This window comes from Triticum dicoccoides, chromosome 1A (assembly GCF_002162155.2).
Source record: "Triticum dicoccoides isolate Atlit2015 ecotype Zavitan chromosome 1A, WEW_v2.0, whole genome shotgun sequence".
NCBI classification, from domain to species: domain Eukaryota; kingdom Viridiplantae; phylum Streptophyta; class Magnoliopsida; order Poales; family Poaceae; genus Triticum; species Triticum dicoccoides.
In genome coordinates this window covers 468,370,084-468,383,216 of record NC_041380.1, presented here as the reverse complement: position 1 = coordinate 468,383,216, position 13,133 = coordinate 468,370,084, and positions in this window count along the sequence as shown.

Below are 13,133 nucleotides of genomic sequence, written 5' to 3'. Positions count from 1 at the left end.
CCTATACAAGCTAGCTAAGTAGCTAGATGCTAGTCAAAGCGTGGTCAAACACTACCCGTACACTGGCCAGAGGCAAAGACGGATATTGCATGTGCATCACTCAAATAATCCTCGATGATCCAGAGATAAAGCGCCTCCCCGCGCGTGGCCGTCGTCGCGCTCCTCGCGCTGGCGCTGCTCTTCGCCCGCTCGTGGCCATCGCCTGCCGCAGCTCCACCGGGTCCGCTCCGCACTGCTGCGCCAGCGTCTGCCTCGCCCTGCAGGCCGGCCGGCTCCCCGGCCGCGCTCGCATCCAGCCCCCCGCCCAGGCGCGCGCCCGCGTTGCTGTAGGACGTCTGCACTCCGCCTGCGCCAGTCCCATGCCTGTTCGTCGGGTCACCGGGAGCTGACCTCCCGTACGCCGGCCTCCCCCGCGCCAGATGCTCCTCCGCCCGTCGCCGGCTACCACGGGTCGGCTCCGCCCGTCGCCGCCTCCCCCAACCACGCTGCCGCGTCGCCCGTTGCGTCGGCTACGGCTCCCCGCCGCCTCCCCGCGCCAGCTCGGCCACGAGCACGCGCGGCTTCGACCTGCGCCCGTCCCGCTGCCGTGTCCTCACTGCCGACTCGCCGCCAGCCGGTCACGCGCCTGCCCGCGACTCCGGCCAGCTCCGCCCGTCCGCACCTCCCGCGGTGCCCAGGAGCTTGAGCTCCTCCCCATCTTCGGCCCCGCCCGGATCCCTCCGACGACTCCAGCGCCGCGCGCCCGCGCCGGCTGGCCGTAGCCGACCCGGCCTCGCCTCTCGCCCGACGGCTGCACGCCCGCCATCTCCGGCCCTGCCCGGCTCCCTCCGTTCGGTCCGCCTTCTGCCCCGCAGCCGGCTCTGCCAGCTCCGGCTGCGCTCCGCGGCCGGCTGCGCCTTGCGCTTTTTCCTGTCGGCTGCTGCGAGGGGTGGTCGGCTGCCCGCGTGGATTAGAGGAGGCCGACTGCTCATGCGGGGATAGAAAGAGAAAAAGAAAGAAAAGAGACGGCTGCCCGAGGCCCGGCTAGAAAAGTCAACGTTGTCGGCTGGGAAAAAGCATTGGGGCCCGCTACTCAAAGCAAAAGAAAGAGCTATCGGCTGAGAAAGAGTGGCCGACTGCTAAAAAACACAGAGAATAAGGTCGGCTGGGACAAAGAGAAGAAAAGAAAAATGTATATCTGTCCGTCCGCCTGCTTCGCCACTCGGACGGTCAGTCGTGACCCGCGCTGCCGGCTGCGCCAAGCCGGCTGGACTGCCTCCTGCTCTGACGACACACCCAGCAGGTGGGCTGATGCGCCCGTTCGAAGAAAGAGAAGACAAAGTAGTTGTCGGGAGATCCGGCCTGACTGCTCAGCAGTCGGCCCGAATCTCGGGGGCTACACCTAGCGGGTGCGCTGATGCGCCCCCGCGAGAAAGAAGACAAAGTAGTTGCCGGGAGATCCGACCCAATTGCTCAGCAGTCGGCCTGAATCTCGGAGGCTACACCCAGTGGGTGCGCTGACGCACCCCCACGGAAGATTGTAGATACAAGAAGAGTTTTGTCCGGCTGCCAGCAGCCGGCAGAAGAGAAATGAAGAAAAAGGGCGCTACAAGACGCCTGGCCGGTCGAGCCTGACCGGTCGGGACCCCCCTCGAGCACCCGGAGGCTCGAAGGCTTCACCCAGCGGGTGCGCCGACGCGCTCCGCGAGCGCCGAGTCACGCCGGCTGTCTTCGACGACCGCGACTACACGAAAATCAATGTGAGCTCCTCACCCGCATATTTTGGCACCGTGAAAGCACGGATAACCTCAAGCGATGCTCGGGGGTTATCTCCGCATTTTATAATCGTTGCATCACTGTTCAGCCCAGCGCCAACCAGAGTTGGCCCAGGGGCTGGCCGCTTGGCCTGAGACGTTAGTTCCCGCAGACAGCTTAATAGCGTGCGCGGTACCAAAGGCCCACTCTTAGTCACAGACCGCAGACCAGCTGTCCGGCTAGCAAGAGTGAACGGTGGAGGCCACCCACGCGAAAAACGTCCGGAAAGAAAAACGGTTCTGGCGATCCGACCGTTTCCTTTATAAGTATCTACTCAGTTGAATCTGCTCCTAGACTCTAAGTAATGTACACTCCACTTCGCGGCCCACTCTCAGCCACAGACCGCAGAGCGAATGTCCGGCAAGCAAGAGCACCAGCCAAAAAGCGGAGGGAACATGAAAAAGATTAAGGGGGCTCGGACGAAACCGAGTCGGCACCCTCCGCATAAAACTTGCAATGCTAAAAGCAAACATTTGATATATCTGCGTGGACTAACTTTGTCTTTTTGCATGAACATTTCCGTGGGGAACCCCCCCTCCTCACTCGGAGGCTCGGAGACTACATTAACACCTGCCAAGGAACCTCTGCCCAACTTTGCCAAGTTGCCCGGAGGCTCGAGGGCTACTGTCGGAGTTATTGGTGATGGATACCCCGAAGACGGCAAGACGATGTTTCAAGACATCGAGGCTAGCAAAGCCCCTCGGTCCGACTGCTCAGGCCGCTCCTGCCGGCTCCCCGTCCGACTGCTTTGCCCAGCCGGCTGCCGACTGCGCCAACCAGCCGGCTACCGACTGCAACCCGACACCGACAAGACACTGACGAGACGATTGTACCTGAGCACTGTTCACGTGTCACCCAGCCATCATGTATAGTGTCACTTGTCCCTTGGCACTATTTATGAAGTGACCCAGGGGACAAGCTTAACATCCACCATGCCTTGCCCATGCCTACATGGCTTACATCCTAAGCTAGCTCCCACTATATATAGCTAGCCATCCATCCATCCACACATTCACGTGTGCACACATGCTCACGCCCACAAGGCCACTCACGCGAGCATAAGGCTCTCACACCTTACACACTAGCTAGCTAGCTCTCTGCTACTACTCTCAATCCAATACAGCTCCAGGAGCATTATGTACCAGATATACATACCAGATATACACAGACATGAAGGAGTAGGGTTATTATCTCTCCGGAGAGCCCCGAACCTGGGTAAACTACCGCGCGCTACTCGCATACCCGCTCCCGGGCCTATCAGCAGCAGTCTTGCCCTCACACAAAGCCACCTTGTGGCATCTGTCGTTTTGCACCCCCCGTGAGAATACCACGACAACCATCGAAGACACTTGTAGAGCATCTTTATAATCACCCAGTTATGTTGTGACGTTTGATAGCACACTAAGTGTTCCGCCAGTATTCGGGAGTTGCATAATCTCATAGTCATAGGAACATGTATAAGTCATGAAGAAAGCAATAACAATAAACTAAATGATCATTATGGTAAGCTGCAGCGACCAGACCTCAAACGGTCCAATCTCTGTGCTCAGGTGTCATCCCTAGATCAGTAATGCTGACACCACACAATACTTGAAGGATTTATAACAGAGTAGCAATCACACACTTATTACATCGAGTGTCTCAAAAAAGAACTTATTACAATAAATATGGCTTAAGGCCATCTAATAACGATAACAGCGGAAGACTTGGAAGATAAGTGAGTCCATCAACTCCAACGGCATCACTGAGTATAGAACCATGACCTAAAGGTACCTTAATCGTCGTCTGAAAAGTCTGCAACATTAACGTTGCAGCCCAAAATGGGTCAGCACATGGAATATGCTAGCAAGGTAACACATAGAGAGTAATGGAAGAATAAGGCTATACTACATGCATATTTGGCTGGTGGAAAGCTCTATGGTTACAGTTTTGCGTAAAGCCAATTTTTCCCTACTGCAAAGGAATAAATTTTATTTAACTATCATGGTAGTTGTTAAACATTGAGAATGGTTGACAGCATTCTCAATCCCAATTAAGCATCATCATTAAACAAAACCCAACAAAATTTATTTTAGAGTAACATCATGAGATTCACATGATAATCCAGGTACTAGATACTCAAGATATCCATAAACGGGGACACGGCTAACCATGATTAGTTTATACACTCACGGATGACCGAGACATAGTCTTTCAGAAGCGTAGCACCTTACGAACGGGTAGACCGTGCCACCTACATCCCCTACATCTACTAGTCTACCACTGTAAGAGTTCGCACGACTTAGTCAACTATGATAGAGCCCATAGTAGCTTGTGGCTGCACACGGAAGTTTCTAGCATGAATAGTCTCATGATCCCTTTGAGCCTGGGTGGCGGTCCAAAAGAAAACAGGCAATCGCTGGAATACCCATGTGCCTCAATCTACCCAGATGTGTATTTAAGTTGCCACCTTAGATAAACCATTAATTTAACAATCTCACATCTGTCATGGATAAACTCACCCAATCCACGTCTACTAGCATAGCATAGCATAATAAGCAACATAGAAGTAACTCCCAAAGGTTTGATAATAACAGGTAATAGGTACTACCTGATCTACTTCCCAAACCCACAATTTAATTAGATCCTAATCATGCAAAGTGTGAGGGTTGATCTAATGCAATAAAACAGGGTAGTGGTATGATCAAAGTCTTACTTGCCTTGCTGATGATTCGCAAAACCTAGCGATTCGAAGTAGCAAGCGGCGCACTCCGGGTACTCTATCACAAACAAACAAGCATACAATAAGTATTCATCTAATGTACAGGTAAAACTCGAATAAGATATCTAACCAGAAAGTTCAACTTAAGAACTCCGGTTGGCAAAAAGAATCAGATCGAACGAAGCAACGAAAGACAAACGGCAAAAGAAACAAGCTATGTTTACTATTCTGGATCTAAGGCAATTTTTATAGTGGCAAAAACTTGTTTGAGTTGGTTAAACGGAAAGAGGGTTTCGAGATGAAACTCCAGGTGCTTGAATCGCCTGATTCCGACAAACGAGCGAAAAGTTAAACTAAAACGAAAATCGGATCAGAAATCGCGATCAGAAAAATCGCGGATTTAATCCGAGAAAAAGAAAACGACGAACAGGTTAACGAACGAACGTTCATTAACTGGATCTAAACGAAGAACGCGTTCGTTAAAATGAACGAACGGGCGAACACTCCCTAAATAAATAAACCAGAAAAACCGATCTATAATAAAACAAACTAAAAAAACCGAACGAACCGACGGAAAACCGATTGGTTTTTTAAAAAAACCGTCTGAAGATCTAACTTTGGCAGCGGATCCGGCGGAGGCGGCGGCGCGGGCAGCGGCGGCGGACGGCGGCGCGGGCGGCGGGCTAGGGGCGGCTAGGGTTTCGATGGGGGTGGCGGTTGGGCCTCCCGGCTATTTAAAGCCGGCCGGGCCGGGTGTCCAGGTCGGACACCGCCCGGTAAGTCGGTTGCGCGTTTTTTTTAAATAGTTACGCTCAGAAAAAAAGGAATACTAAACAGACTCCAAAAATCCTGAAATAAATTCTCCCCGGCTTCTAAAATCAAGCCGCACAGGATGAACATTTATTTGGGGCCTAAATGCAATTTTGAAAAACACGCATTTTTCCTAAATTCAAATAAAATAGCAAATAAAACCAAAATAAAATCTTATTTGATTTTTTATTAAATCCTCAATATTTCTTTATTTTTGGGAAAGTCATTTTATTCCCTCTCTCAAATTTATAATAGAAATAATTGAAGATAAAATAAATAAAATCAAATGATCCTATTTGCAAAATTTGAGAAACTCAAATATAAAAATAACGAAATCCCCAACTCTCTCCGAGGGTCCTTGAGTTGCGTAGAATTTTCTAGGATCGGAAAAAATGCAATAAAATATGATATGCAAATGATGATCTAGTGTATAACATTCCAAATTGAAAATTTGGGATGTTACAAACCTACCCCCCTTAAGATGAATCTCGCCCTCGAGATTTGGGTTGGCTAGAAAATAGGTGAGGGTGGTCCTTCAGCAATTCCTCCTCTTGCTCACAGGTGGCTTCATCCTCCGTGTGGTGGCTCCACTGATCTTTGCAAAACTTGATAACCTTGCTGCGGGTGACTCGACTGGCATACTCAAGAATCTTAACTGGTTTCTGCTCATAGGTCAAATCACTGTCCAACTGAATCGCTTCCAGTGGCACTGTATCTCTCAGCGGTATATCAGCCATCTCTGCGTGGCACTCCTTCAACTGGGAAATGTGGAACACGTTGTGAACTCCTGACAATCTTTCAGGCAACTCCAACTTGTAAGCAACTTCTCACATACGCTCCAAAACTTTGTATGGTCCCACAAAACATGGCGCTAACTTTCCCTTAACTCCAAAGCGCTTAACTCCTCGAAGTGGAGATACTTGAAGATAAACTCGGTCTCCGACTTCGTAAACTGTCTCCTTGTGTTCAGAATCTGCGTAGCTTTTCTACCTGGATTGAGCTACCTTGAGCCTATCGCGAATCAATTTCACTTTCTCTTTAGACTCCTTAATCAGATCCGGTCCAAACAACTGGCGGTCACCAACTTCATCCCACGACAATGGGGTCCTGCACCTCCTCCTGTACAAGGCTTCGAAAGGGGCCATCTTCAAACTGGATTAATAACTGTTGTTGTAAGAGAACTCTGCATATGGCAAATTCTCGTCCCAACTAGATCCATAATCTAGCGCACAAGCTCTCAGCATATCCTCCAAAATCTGGTTGACTCTCTCGGTCTGTCCATCTGTCTACAGATGGAAAGTTGTACTGAACTCTAGCCTGGTACCCAAAGTTTCATGCAACTGATTCCAGAACTTTGAGGTAAACTGGGTTCCTCTATGTGATACAATGCTCCTTGGAACTCCATGCAGACATACGATTCTGGTCATGTATATCTTTGCCAACTTTGCACTGGTATAGGTAGTCTTCACTGGAATGAAATGAGCTACCTTTGTCAAACGATCGACTACAACCCAAATCGAATCACAGCCTGAACGAGTTCTGGGTAAACCTGTAATAAAATCCATGCCTAACTTATCCCACTTCCATTCGGGTATCGGCAATGGCTGTAGCAATCCTGCTGGCTTCTGATGCTCTGCCTTTACTCTCTGACATACATCACAAGCTGCTACATACTCCGCAATATCCTTCTTCATTCCGGTCCACCAAAAAGTTTCCTTCAAATCCAAATACATCTTTGTATTTCCTGGGTGAATCGAATAGGGTGAGTCATGGGCCTCTTGCAGAATTAACTTCCTGATCTCCAAATCATTAGGCACATAAACACGTTCTTCAAACCATAAGGTATCGTGCTCATCTTCACGAAATCCCTTAGTTTTTCCTTTGCTCTTTTTCTCCTTTATAGAGGCAATCTCCTTGTCAGTCTTCTGGGCGTCTCTGATCTTATCCATCAAAGTACACTGAATCTCCAATGCTGCTACATAGCATCTTGGTACTATTCCCAAACATAGCTCACGAAGGTTTTCAGCTAACTCCCTTGGTAAATCTCCCATCATTAAGGTGTTGACATGACTTTTACGGCTCAGCGTGTCGGCTACTATGTTAGCCTTTCCGCGGTGATAATGCAATCTCATATCATAATCCTTGATGAGCTCCAACCATCTCCTTTGCCTGAGATTCAACTCCTTCTGCGTGAAAATATACTTCAAACTCTTGTGATCCGTGTACACCTCACAATGGTTTCCAATGAGAAAGTGTCTCCAGGTTTTCAATGCATGCACTACGGCTGCTAACTCCAAACCATGCGTAGCATAATTTAACTCATGAGGCTTAAGCTGTCGTGAGGCATATGAAACAACTCTTCCTTCCTGCATAAGCACTGCTCCAAGTCCTCGACGTGAAGCGTCGCAATACACCTCATAATCCTTGGTATGATCTGGCAAAATCAACACTAGTGAGGTAACCAAACGTTTCTTCAACTCCTAGAAACTAGCCTCACATTCCTCAGTCCATATGAACTTGGTATCCTTTTTCAACAACTCCGTCATAGGCTTCACAATCTTTGAGAAATTCTCAATAAATCTCCAGTAGTATCCTGCGAGTCCAAGAAAACTCCGGATCTCTCCAACTGTTGTTGGCGCTTCCCAATTTGTCACGGTATCAACCTTAGTGGGATCTACTATTATACCTTCTCTAGATATAACGTGTCTGAGAAATCTAACTTCCTTCAACCAAAACTCACATTTGCTAAACTTGGCATATAATTGATGTTCTCTGAGCTTTCCAAGAACCAAACACAAATGCTCCTTATGCTCCTCTTCATTCTTCGAGTAAACCAGGATATCATCAATGAACACTACGACGAACTTATCCAAAAACTCCATAAACACATTGTTCATCATGTTCATAAAATATGCAGGTGCGTTAGTCAGACCAAATGACATAACGGTATACTCGTACAGCCCATACCTGGTGGTAAAAGTCGTCTTAGGTATATCCTGTTCTCGAATCTTCAACTAGTGGTATCCTGATCGCAGATCGATCTTGGAAAATACCTTAGCTCCTTGCAATCGATCAAACAGATCATTGATCATCGGTAGTGGGTACTTGTTCTTGATGGTTACTTCATTCAATCCTCAATAATCAACAACCATCCTTAACGATCCATACTTCTTCTCCACTAGAAGTACTGGCGATGCCCAAGGTGAAGAACTTGGGCGAATATATCCTTTATCCAGTAACTCCTTAATCTGCTTCTTAATCTCCACCAAATCCTTTGCGGGCATCCTATATGGTCTCTTAGATATAGGCCCTGTGCCTGGCAAAAGCTCAATCAAAAAATCAATATCTCTATCTGGCGGCATGCCTGGCAACTCCTCTGGAAATACATCAGGGAAATCTTTCACCACTGGTACTTCCTCTTGCACAACTCGTGTTAAACAATTTACTTGAGTCCTTTTTGGCACATGCCGGGATACATACTTGATCCTTCTCCCTTCTGGCATTGTAAGCAAAATTGACTTACTGGCACATTCAATATTCCCTTCATACTTTGATAACCAATCCATGCCTAATATCACATACAATCCTTGGGATTCCAATACTATTAGGTCCGAGGGAAATACATAGTTACCAATCCTTAATGGTAACCAATCACACCATAGACTGGCCATATACTCTGCTCCAGGCGAGGTTACTAACATGGGTGATCTAAGGGCTTGGATTGGTAGTTTATACTTATCCACAAATCCCCTTGATATGTATGAATGCGATGCACCAGTATCAAAAAGAACGAGTGCAGTAAATGACTTAACCAAAAACTTACCGATTACTGCATCCGGCTGCTCTTCAACCTCCTCCACATTAACGTGGTTCACCTGTCCCCTGTTGAAAGGGTTCGGCTTCTTCCCAGAGCTTCCATTACCATTTCCATTCTGGGATTCAGGATATTCATTAGCATAATGTCCGGTCTTCTGGCACTTAAAGCAAGTGACTTGGCTCAGGTCTCTCTTGGCTGGGGTCGATGGGTTGGTGCGGTTCTGGCCGTTGCTTCCTCCATTCCCACTACCATTCTTGGTGCCATTGTGATTGTGCGAGCTACCTCCTCCATGGGTATGCTGAAAATGTCCTCCCGGTCTAGGGGTAAAACATGGCTTCTGCTGGGCTCCTGAATTGTACTTCCCTTGTCCATACTTCCTCTTGCGATTCTCAATCTGCTGCTGCTTCCCTTCAATCATGAGAGCACGATCTACCAACTCCTGGTAGTTGTTTAAGGTTGCTACCATCAACTGCATGCTCAACTCATCATTCAGTCCTTCCAGAAACTTCTCCTGCTTAGCTGCATCCGTAGCTACGTCATCTGGGGCATAACATACTAACTTACTAAAGTCCTCCACATACTAGCCAACTGTCCTTCCTCCTTGGCGCAAATTGCGAAACTCTCGCTTCTTCATGGCCATAGCTCCTGCTGAAACATGGGTAGTACGAAAAGCCTGCTAAAACAGATCCCACGTGACAGTGTCGACAGGGAAAGTGGCTGTGAAATTCTCCCACCATGATGCTGCGGGTCCTTCCAGCTGACGTGCGGCAAACTTCACCTTTTCCGCATCTATGCATCCTATCGTGGTCAACTCTCTAGCTGTCTTACGGAGCCAATCATTTGCTACTATCGGCTCGGTGCTACTGGAGAACACCGGCGGATTCAGCCTAAGAAAACGGGCTAAGTGATCAACAGGTGGTGGTGGTGGTGGTGGGTTGTTGTTGTTGTTTCCCTGATTTTGATTCTGGACTAGCAACTGCATCAATGTGTTCTGCTGCTGGATCAACTGAGTGAGCTCCGGTGGGAAGGTAAATCCGGGGTCATGTCTCGGAGGCATCTGAGGGTTTAGAAAAGATGAGATTTAAGAATAGAGGGGGTCTAAAGAGAAAACACTACCCATATGCACATGAGGCAAAAGCAAACAATTCACTTCATTCAATCAATCAAATAAGGGCATACAATCGATCTAACTATCACAAAAGTGCTTGGACTACTATATTTACATGGTGGACTACTACTACAGATGGGGTAGTCTACTAGAAATATTCTTCGGTTGCAGACTCCATGATATCTGCTCCAGCTTCATCAACATAGTCTTCATCGCTATCATCTGGATCCGAGTCGGTGTCGTCGATGATGATGTAGTCTTCCGGGCGAATTTCCTTGGGTTCTTCGTCTTCTTCTACTGGTGTAGGGCCTCCCATAAATATTCCGATCTTGTTGATTAGATTGTCATTCTTCTCCACTAATACTTCGATTTCCTCTTCATAATCTTCATGAGTAGACTTGAGTTCTTCCTCCAGTTCCTTGATTCTTGTTCTTGCCTTCTTCAGATCTATCATGTCGGCGCACATCTGGTTCTCCTGACGTCGAATGTGCTGGTTTAACTCCTGGATAAAAGCTGCAATTGATCTATCCTTCCTAGTGCTGATCATCTCCCAGTGCTCATCTCGGCACCCACAAATATGGTAGATCCTTGAGATCATTGCGGTAAACTTCTCCAATGGGTCCCATGGTGATGTGAGCCGCCATGCTCTTTCCTAGACTCCAGGTTGGTGCATCAAAGGAAAACTCTATGGGCTCAGTGACTGGCATGAACGTCCTTCCTGGAACTTGAACTTGAATCATCCAGCGCTCTTCTTCAGGTAGAGTGGCGTTGTAGGTTCGGGTGAAGCTTGGTACTCCTATGTTCAGGTATCTAGTGACTTTCTTCAAGTGACGTCCAAAGGGTGTATCTTCATCCGGTTGCGTGAACTTGTTCCTTGCATCCGCCATCCTAAAAGAGTAGAAAAGATGAGAAGTCAGAATGAGAAGGGTGAGTAGTGATCTAGGGCTTTTGCTTAGTGGTCGTCTCCTACAGTTAGCGTGTGCTCTGATACCATCTTGTAGCGACTAGACCTCAAACGGTCCAATTTCTGTGCTCAGGTGTCATCCCTGGATCAGTAATGCTAACACCACACAATACTTGAAGGATTTATAACAGAGTAGTAATCACACACTTATTACATCGAGTGTCTCAAAAGAGAACTTATTACAATAAATATGGCTTAAGGCCATCTAGTAACGATAATAGCGGAAGGCTTGGAAGATAAGTGAGTCCATCAACTCCAACGGCATCACTGAGTATAGAACCATGACCTAAAGGCACCTTAATCGTCGTCTGAAAAGTCTGTAACATTAACGTTGTAGCCCGAAACGGGTCGGCACATGGAATATGCTGGCAATGTAACACATAGAGAGTAATGGAAGAATAAGGCTATACTACATGCATATTTGGCTGGTGGAAAGCTCTATGGTTACAGTTTTGCATAAAGCCAATTTTTCCCTACTGCAAAGGAATAAATTTTATTTAACTATCATGGTAGTTGTTAAACATTGAGAATGGTTGACAGCATTCTCAATCCCAATTAAGCATCATCATTAAACAAAACCCAACAAAATTTATTTTAGAGTAACATGATGAGATTCACATGATAATCCAGGTACTAGATACTCAAGATGTCCATAACTGGGGACACGGCTAACCATGATTAGTTCATACACTCTGCAGAGGTTTGCGCACTTTTCCCCACAAGACTCGATCTCCTCCATTGGATTTCTCGCACTGCATGGTGTTTGAGAAACGGATGACCGAGACATAGTCTTTCAGAAGCGCTAGCACCTTACGAACGGGTAGACCGTACCACCTACATCCCCTACATATGCTAGTCTACCACTGTAAGAGTTCGCATGACTTAGTCAACTATGCTAGAGCCCATAGTAGCTTGTGGCTGCACACGAAAGTTTCTAGCATGAATAGTCTCATGATCCCTTTGAGCCTAGGTGGCGGTCCAAAAGAAAACAGGCAATCGCTGGAATAACCAGGTGCCTCAATCCACCCAAATGTGTATTTAAGTTGCCACCTTAGATAAACCATTAATTTAACAATCTCACATCTGTCATGGATACACTCACCCAATCCACGTCTACTAGCATAGCATAGCATAATAAGCAACGTAGGAGTAACTCCCAAAGGTTTGATAATAGTAGGTAATAGGTACTATCTCATCTACTTCCCAAATCCACAATTTAATTAGATCCTAATCATGCAAAGTGTGAGGGTTGATCTAATGCAATAAAACTGGGTAGTAGGAGGTATGATCAAAGTGTTACTTGCCTTGCTGATGATCCGCAAAACCTAGTGATTCGAAGTAGCAAGCGGCGCACTCCGGGTACTCTATCGCAAACAAACAAGAATACAATAAGTACTCATCTAATGCACAGGTAAAACTCGAATAAGATATCTAACCAGAAAGTTCAACTTAAGAACTCCGGTTGGCAAAAAGAATCAAATCGAACGAAGCAATGAAAGACAAACGGCAAAAGAAACAAGCTACATTTACTATTCTAGATCTAAGGCAATTTTTACAGTGGCAAAAACTTGTTTGAGTTGGTTAAACGGAAAGAGGGTTTCGAGACGAAACTCCACGCGCTTGAATCGCCTGATTCCGACAAATGAGCGAAAAGTTAAACTAAAACGAAAATCGGATCAGAAATCACGATCAGAAAAATCGCGGATTTAATCTGAGAAAAAGAAAACGACAAACAGGTTAACGGACGAACGTTCGTTAACTGGATCTAAACGAAGAACGCGTTTGTCAAAACGAATGAACGGGCGAACGCTAGCTAAATAAATAAACCGGAAAAACCGATCTACAAAAAACGAACTAAAAAACCGAACGAACCGACGGAAAACCGATCGTTTTTAAAAAAAAAACGGCGGCGAGATCTACCTCCGGCGGCGGCGGCAGC